General features: G+C 34.6%; 1 pseudogene; it reads left to right on the plus strand.

The window, feature by feature from the left end:
* Positions 1-463: 463 nt before the first annotated feature.
* Positions 464-5,588, plus strand: LOC142616065 (receptor like protein 27-like; annotated as a pseudogene).
* Positions 5,589-9,613: the final 4,025 nt, after the last annotated feature.

A 9,613-nucleotide genomic window follows, 5' to 3' on the forward strand; every position in this document is an offset into this window, starting at 1 on the left:
TTAATTATTTTTATAAGCTGATGGTAATAAAAAAATTAAAAATATATCTACTAAAGGTATCAGTATGAGTGAATTTAGAGCTAAAGTATATGAGATTATTATGATACTTGTTTATAAGGATTTTTTTAATTTTTAAAATCTAAGCCGGATAATCTGATTTTTTTTTACTTTCAAAACTAGTTCTTATAAATAAATAAAAATAGAGTAACCCATCCGGTAAAAAACAAAATAATGGAACTGAAGGTAAAGAAAATGGTTAAAGCGCCCAAACCCATAAAATACGCTATAAAACACTAGTGATTAGAATAGTCTACATGTACCTGATAATCCTGTCCTGGTTGTGGTCCCTTCTGATAATCGTGGCCGCCTATAGATATAGATACATCATATATGTCTCTATGCCATCTCAATTCCAAAACACCCAAAATATATATATATCCTTCTCAATTCCTAAAATATATATACATCTCTTCGTCTTTATAATTGTGGACGTCTTTATAATCGTGGATTGAAAGGGAGATTCCCAGATATTATATTCCACCTCCCAAACCTCCAGCTGCTTGATGTACGTTACAACTACAATCTCACCGGTTCCCTTCCAACGTATAACTGGAGTACTCCTCTCAAGTCCTTAAGTCTCTCTGAAACCAGATTCCCAATTGACTTACCTAATTTAATCAGCAATCTCAAGTCCTTAAAAGAATTGTACCTCAAAAGATGCAATTTCATAGGTTCATCGAATCCAACATTTCTTTCAAACCTCACACAAATAACTTCTTTGGACCTCTCATATAATAACTTTGGTGGTCAGTGTCCATGGTCCCTCCTAAACAATGCAGGACTTACTTATTTAGATCTCTCAGGCAACAATTTCACAGGTCAACTTCCAAATCTTTCAACAAACTGGACACAAGTTTCATCTTCAAACAGTTCTTCCAATAGTCAGTCACTTAGTCAAATTCCTTCGAAATTGGTACATCTCTATTTATCTCAAAACTTATTGAACGGCACTATACCATCTTGGTTGTATGACATACCATCTTTGCAGTACTTATATCTAGACAATAACCAATTCAGTGGGCAGATTGAAGAATTCCAGCATAATTCTTTAAATTATCTTGATTTGAGTAATAACAACCTACATGGCCACCTTCCAATCTCGATTGCTAAACTTGTGAGCCTTAAACAATTAAGTATTTCCTTCAATAATATTAGTGGTCCTCTAGAGTCAAGCATGTTCTCAAAGCTCAAAACTCTCCACACAATTGATCTTTCACATAATCCTCTGTTATGGTTCAGCACCTGTAGCATTGTAGACTATACTTTGCCCAACCTTTTTGATTTGTATTTGTCATCTTGCAACATAAGTGACTTTCCGGATTTTATAAAATCCATGGAAAGTTTATGGGAGTTAGACCTTTCCAATAACCAGATCAAAGGCAATATTTCGATGTGGTTTTTGGAGATGGGGGAGTATTCTTTGACTTTCTTGAATCTTTCGTACAACTCCTTGACAAGTATTAGACACCTTCCTTGGAAGAATTTGTATAGGCTTGATCTTAGTTCCAACTTGCTTCAAGGACCACTTCAAGTACCTTCGTCGGACGCTCATGTCTTTTTAGTGTCAAGGAATAATTTAACTGGAAATATACCTTCCTTGATTTGTAATATCCCTTTCCCCGACATCATTGATTTGTCTCATAATCACTTGAGTAACATGATTCCTCTGTGTTTGGTAAACTCTAGTTCCCTCATAGTTTTGAATTTGAGAAATAATACACTTAATGGCACGATTCCAGAAACTTTTGCAAAGGGAAATTACTTGAGAAGTCTTAGCCTCAATGATAATCAATTGGAAGGGTCATTGCCTAGATCGTTGATCAATTGCAGATGGTTGGAAGTCCTAGATCTTGGTAACAACAAGATAAATGACACCTTCCCTCATTGGTTGGAAACTCTTCCAAAGTTACAACTTCTTGTCTTGCGATCTAACATCTTTCATGGCGCCATAGACAATCCCAAGACCAAACTCCCATTCCTTAATTTGCGAATCATAGACCTCTCTTATAATGAGTTCCATGGTCCTTTGCCAACAAAATATATCAATCATTTCAAATCCTTGATAAGCATCGATGCAAATAAAGGTAAATTGAAATATATGGGTGATGACTACTATCCTGATTCTATGATGGTCACCATAAAAGGATTTTATATTGTAATGGTGAAAATCCAAACTCTCTTCACAACCATTGATTTCTCCAACAATAATTTTGAAGGGGAAATTCCAAAGTCATTTGGAAAGCTTAAGTCACTGAAAGGGCTTAATTTTTCACACAATAATCTTATGGGTCATATGCCTCCATCATTGGGAAATTTAACCAATCTCGAATGGTTAGATCTCTTCTCAAACATGCTCACAGGAGAAATTCCTACACAATTGACAGATCTTACATCATTGGAAGTTTTAAACCTATCGGAAAACTATCTTGTGGGATTGATACCTCAAGGTAAACAGTTCAATACCTTTACAAATGAATCTTACAATGGAAACTTGGGCTTATGTGGATTTCCATTGACAAGAACTTGTAATGATGAGGAAAACAACCACCGCCCTCATCAACCATCCACGAAGACAATTTTGAGTCTGGGAATGGTATTCATTGGAATGTCGTATTGTTGGGATATGGATGTGGATTCATGTTTGGATTGGGTTTGGGTTATCTTGTGTTATCAAGTGAAAAACTGAAATGGCTTGTTAATGTTGTTTATGGAGAACGGCATAACATGGTTCGAAGATCCAAAAAGAATGCTCGTGGAAAAATGGTTGGAAGAAGAATTTTGTGGATGCAAGTACTAATTTGAGGTATATTCTTTTATACTAATTTATTTGAAAATACTCTATTTCATAATTTTGGTTTCTTAAAAATATTTCTTTAAATTGTTAAGACAATAGTTCATTTCTAATTTCCTTTATGCTAGTCAGGAATGGCTGCACTTGTGTGAATATTAAATAATGAGGCATATTACTGTTACTGGCTGCATAAGCTTCTATGTTTAAGTTATAGCTATACAAAAGTGTAAAATGGCTTCTACTATGCAACTGCTACATTTTAAATGCTTTGTTTAGGTCAGACTTCATTTAATGACCCTGCTTTATGGAGTCTTTTGGGTAAATATTGGTAAAAATGAAGTTTTTTGGGGTTATGGTCACTGTTCGAAGTTATTTGGGAAAATGAGGAGAGAGAGTGAATTTCGGCAACAGTGTTGCCGAAATTCGAAGAAAAGTATGAGAGAGAAAATCCAAACTGAGGAGAGAGAAATTTTGAGAATTTCGGCAACAGTGTTGCCGAAATTCCTTCTACCCAAACCCTGCCCGCTTCACTGAGTGCTCATGCGCGTGAGTGCCCAAAAGGAAAAAATAGAAAAGGTTTGTGGCAATCCCATTGCCGAAAATGGAGGGAAAAGAAAAAAAAAAAAAAAAAAGAGAATTACAGCAATGGGATTGCCGAAATAGGGGGGGAAAGAAAAAGAAAAAAAAAAGTGGCAATGTAGTGCCGAAATAGGAAAAAAAAAAAGGAAAATTGGCAATGGGGTTGCCGAAATAGGGAAAAAAAAAAAAAAAAAAAAGGAAAATTGGCAATGGGGTTGCCGAAATAGGGGGGGAAAGAAAAAAAAAAGAAAAAAAAGGTGGCCATGTAGTGCCGAAATAGGAAAAAAAAAAAAAGGAAAATTGGCAATGAGTTGCCGAAATAGGGGGGAAAGAAAAAAAAAAAAAAAAAGGAAATGTGGCAATGGGATTGCCAAAATAGTGGGGAAAGAAAAAAAAAAAAAAAAAAAGGAATTATGGCAATGGAATTACCGAAATAATAGAAAAAAAAACAAAAAAAAAAAAAGAGGAAATGTGGCAATGGGATTGCCGAAATAGGGTGGAAAGAAAAAAAAAATGTGGCACTACATGGCCACCTTTTTTTTTTTCCCCCCCCTATTATGGCAACCCCATTGCCAATTTTACTTTTTTTTTTTTTTTTTTCTTTCCCCCCTATTTCGGCAAACCCATTGCCAATTTTCCTTTTTTTTTTTCTTTTTTTTTCTTTCCCCCTATTTCGGCAACCCCATTGCCAATTTTCCTTTTTTTTTTTCCCCTATTTCTTTCCCCCTGTAATTCTCTTTTCTTTTTTTTTTTTCTTTTCTTTTCCCTCCATTTTCGGCAAAGGGATTGCCACAAACCTTTTTTATTTTTTCCTTTTGGCACTCACGCGCATGGGCACTCAGTGAAGCGGGCAGGGTTTGGGCAGAAGGAATTTTGGCAACACTGTTGCCGAAATTCTCAAAATTTCTGTCTCCTCAGTTTGGATTTTCTCTCTCATACTTTTCTTCGAATTTCGGCAACACTGTTGCCGAAATTCACTCTCTCTCCTCATTTACCCAAATAACTTCGAACAGTGACTATAACCCCAAAAAACTTCATTTTTACCAATATTTACCCAAAAGACTCCTGCTTTATGCTCTAGTGTGAGAGGAAATTTCTCTACTCCATTGAAATTCTAAACCATTCCTTGGTCAATGAATTTTTTTAAAGGGGAATCTTCACTGTTATTTCATCCTTGTAATATTACCTTCGTTTTACAGATTGAAGATCTTTTTGGTTAGATCGCTTGAAGAGTTGGGTTATTATTTTTATTTTTTTCCAACTTGAAGAGAGGTGTTAAATATTCTAATGCTACCTAAGATGCTTTAAGCAGTAGACTGATTTCCTCTATATTTTCAATTAGATGCTTATTTCAATCATTTTTATCTTGCTTGATTTATGACCCATGAAGTGACTTATAATTCTGAATTCTTGTGAGTAGTGTGATTCTTAGTATACGCATCAATTTTTATATTAAAAGGTTAAATAAGACAGCAATTTGTATGTTATGATTCTTGCCACTTATTTGTAGGTATTAATTTGTTGGTCTTAATGTTGTGTGGGATTTTCCTGATTAGGGTTGTGATGCTTTGGTCCTCTTGGTTGACAGCAATGGTGATAAAAACTTCCATCAAGAGGCAGGTCATACCCAATTAGACCTTGAGGGGTTTTGATAAAATTGATTCCATCAAGGAGGAGCTTGAAAATGCTTGTCCAGGGGTAGTTTCATGTGCTGATATTGTTTCAATTGCCACTAGAGATGGCATTATGCTGGTCTGTTCTTGATTCTAAATTTTTCATATGCTCTCTCTTGTTTAAGATATTTTTTGTTCATAGTACAGGTCAGTTCACCTAAGGGATTTAGTTACAGTTTAAGGATTAGGATTTGATGACTTTTTGTGGATAAAGATGCTTAAATGAAGCTTGGGAAAAATGTAAGAAACAAATTTTAAAAGAGTTGGTGTCTCTTTACATTTTTATATGTTGAGGAGCCTAACAATAAGATTCTAAAGTACATATTGGTTATGTGGAAAACTTAGAAAATTAATGAATTGAGAATATGTTCCTGGTGATTTTTGCTGTTTTGGTTTTCACAAATTGTTATAGTCACCTTTACTTCGCCAACTAATTGTTTCAAGCACTTTTTAATTATGTTTTCCTAGTCTAAAATGTCAAAAAAAATAAAATAAAAATAAAATGAAATACTTTTCTTGTTCCAATTTCTGTTAATCTGACAATAAAGAACAGCTCTATATTGATAACTCTTTTTATTGGAGTTCTTTGATGTAAACTACTATACTTGACATCACAGGCTTGACATCATTCTTTCATATATCAACAGACACCTAATATTTGGCGTCTTGGCCTCCTTGATTTCAGCATTCCTTGCCATTTGCGCAGCTTGTTGTTCTTTGAATGATCTTATTTCTTTCTCTTTCTTTTCTCCCAAATCAACAAAAAAGGAAATCTACTGAAACTCATGGGCAATGACAACACTGGCCCAAGATTCCATGACCGAATGATAGCATAATACAAACACTTCACCTTTTTGCCCATAGGGGTTTTGATGAAAGAGAAATAGTCAGTCTTCTAGGTACTTACTAGTTCTCTGCCTTTCTTTCATTTTCCCCCTTGTCTTATGGAGTTGAAAAGGTTTAGAAGTTATTTGGTTTGTATTGGTTTTTTGATCATCTGAAGGTGAACACAACATTGGGAAGATTGATGAATTCATACAGAAACGCCTCTCTGACTTCAAGGGGACCAGGCAGCCTGACCCAACTATATCACCCGATTTCCTCACTGAGATGAAAATGAGGTGCCAAGACAGTAATAGGACCCCATTCAGCCTTCTTCTTTATCCATGGCAACATTGGAAACAACTGAGTCTGCAGTGAGGATGTCATAATTTCAGGCATTGTTATCTTTGAAATCATTTGGGGCAGGTTTTGACACTCACTACTATCAGAGCTTGTAAAAGGGGAGAGGACTCCTTTTTGCCAATCAGCAACTGATGGCTAATGAGAAGGCCGTGAGACTGCTAAGGGCTTATGCTTCAGATGACAGATCAACCTTTCGAATGTACTTTGCTCGGGCAAGGATAAAGATGTTAGGGCTTAATGTTCTTACTGAATCTTAAGGTCACGTCCGACGGAACTGCTCCTTGCTTTTGGTCGGTTTCTAAGTGACAGTCTTGACCATAAAGAAATCTTGAGATCTTTATTCTTTCATATTAATTTCTCTTATGTTCTATGTTTGATTATGGATCCCTACTTTTACATTTATTTCCTGTGCTAATTTGAGTCTATATATAAAGCCAATGGCATCATTGGTAATGGTCACAATGATGAAATAGCTAGTTAAAACTGCATATAAATATGTTTTGGTTGTTGAGTTCGTTGGAAATATAGAATTCTAATGTTTTAAATGTTATCAAAAGTTCAGTAATATTGGGGGAGCTCGTAATGTATGCTGTGATGATAATAGCCAAATTAATTTCAATTGGGTGTTTGTGTTTCTAACAAGTTTTGGCTGATTATTCATCATCTGAAGGAAATGTTAGTTGATTCATTTTGAGTTTGAACTTCAGAACTAGGAAAGTCTACAATTCTATGTGTCTTGAAACAAAGAAATTGGTTTGTCTGTAATTTTCTTTATTGCTTTGATCACCAAATAGTATTTAAAAGTTGCTCATAGGAATAGCTTTTAATTAGATGCCATTATGTTTTATAGTCATCAATTAGTATTCAATTACACTTTTCATGGCTGCAGAAGGTTTTGGAATGCATTTTGTTATGCACATTTAACAATGCTATAGTTGGGATCCATTCACCAGAATCTAACCCATAATTTTCAATCAACAGGTTATACTGTTATGCTACAACTTGAATTTACATTTTCTTTCACCTTATTTCATTTAGTGAATCTTCCATCAATCTAGCTGGTTCTCCTTAATTGCTTTAGGTGGTACTGATTATAGTTATGTTTTCCGCAAATTGGTTATAGTTCATGGAATAGGCATTTTTAATTTATGCCTAGGAGGAGATTTTTCTTGTTATGGATGTCTTCATTCATCTCTTCGTCTGTTACCTGAGAATCTGATTTCTTCAAATTTGAAGGTTATGAGTGCTGCTGATGCCGTCAAAAGTGTCATTTCTGTTACCTCTGGTTGTCTGGGAGAGAGCTTGTTTGATGCAAACTCAAATTTCCAAAAATTTTGAGATGTATGACTGTTGGCAGAAAACCAATTTTAGATGTTGAGACTTAATTTTGGATATGCAGACTATGCGATTGATTCCATTTATCAGTATCTCACAGAATATTTTCCCTATCCTAGGAACTGGAATGACTACATATCCTTGACTTTGATAGCTATTTACTGAAATTAAGTTCCTTATCTTTCCTATGTGTCATGAAGATGGTTTGTTCCTGGAAACCTTTTCATTTAGTATCTTTGCTTAGAGATTTTATCATTATCTTGTCTTTTAAATGTAATTGAAGTTTTTCTCTATTAATTCTTACAGTTTTGATTTGTGCTGAAATAGCAACCTGAGTCTTTTAGCAATGCATAAACAGCAGATGTGTGCATAATTCATCTTCTCCCCTGATACATTGTTCCCATTTCTTATGTTTGTTCTTTGTGTTCTTATATTAAGTAAATATCCTGATTTGGCAGCTCACTTTCAATGATCATTTATATTTCTCACTCCATTTATTGAAAGAAGTTATGCTTAGGCGCTGGTACTCTCTGCCCATTGTTGATTAAAAGTTCAAAACAGGTGCGTCTTTTAGTGTTTCTACATATACCTCAATAGACCACTTAAGCTTTGGTCACTGAAACAAATGAAAATAATTGAATACCTTGAAGTTTGAAACTTATAAAAGATATAACATTAAAAAAATAGTGGATCATAAAATATAATACTTAATTAAACAAATTAAATGCTCATAAAAATCTCTTACATAAGTAAATAAACTAAAATTTTATAAAATCTCATACATATATATACACGTGTGTGTGTATATTTTTAAATCTCATACAAGTGGGCTTTTTTCTTAAAAAATATTTATAAGGAAGCCACAAAATCAAATTTGGTAAGGAGTGCATATTCCACCTGAAAATGTCAGAATTTTGACTATGATCGAATAAAGGGTTAATACACCAGTGGTGTTTATTGCCTAGAATGGAATATACCGGCTGAAACAGAACGGAATTTAAAACATTTTATACAATCCATTCCTCTCTCTCTCTCTCTCCCTCCCTCATTACTTATATATATATATATATATATATATATATCTCCTTCTTTTGCACTTCCATTATATCTTTTGTTCCCAATTCATTCTTCCGTCCACATTATGCCAGTTTCTTTGTGTCCCTCTTTTTGTTTTTTATAGAGAACAATGAAGGAGAAAAGATAAACAAACAAATTTGATTTTCCTTTTTACTGTTTATAGCCTAAAAAAATGAAGAGACTCAACTTATTGCAGTCAACCAATTAGTAATTACAATACATTTAGTTGAGTAGTTCATTTTTTTTTTTTTTTCTAATGGTTTCCAAATCCTTTACCTCCACTTCTTAGCAGCCAAGCTGAGCAGTGAGCATAGCTATTTTGTTTTGTTTTTTTATATATATATATATATTATTTATTTTGCAATAGCTAGCTGCTCTTGTTATTGGAATTCTCTAATGTAAACTATTATACTTGACATCACAAGCTGGTGGCCCTTTCTATCCAGTGTTAACAGGCCAGAGGGACAGCACTCATTCATATTTCAATGAAGGACTTGCTGAGATTCCATGGCCGGGTTATAATATAACACAGACACTACACCTTTTTACCCTCTAGAGGTTTTGATGAAAGAGCAACACTCACTCTTCTAGGTACTTGCTAGCTAGGCCTTTACTCATTTTGTGAACTTGTTTTATGCAGTTGAAAAAGGTTTGAAATGTTCTTTGGTTACAATCAGTTTCTTGATCATCTGAAGGTGCACACAACATTGGGAAAATTGGTTGCGAGTTCATACAGAAACTCCTCTCTGACTACTGGGGGACAGGGCAGCCTGACTGAGTTGGGAATAGGGTGCCGAGACAGTAATAGGACCACCACTCAGCCTTCTTCTTATCCCATGGAATCATTGGAAATGAGTGAGTCTGCATGAATTCATTGTCAACCATTAATAGGGAGAGGACTCCTTTTTGCTGA

The sequence above is a fragment of the Castanea sativa genome, chromosome 11, assembly GCF_040712315.1.
Source record: "Castanea sativa cultivar Marrone di Chiusa Pesio chromosome 11, ASM4071231v1".
In the NCBI taxonomy this organism is placed as follows: Eukaryota; Viridiplantae; Streptophyta; class Magnoliopsida; order Fagales; family Fagaceae; genus Castanea; species Castanea sativa.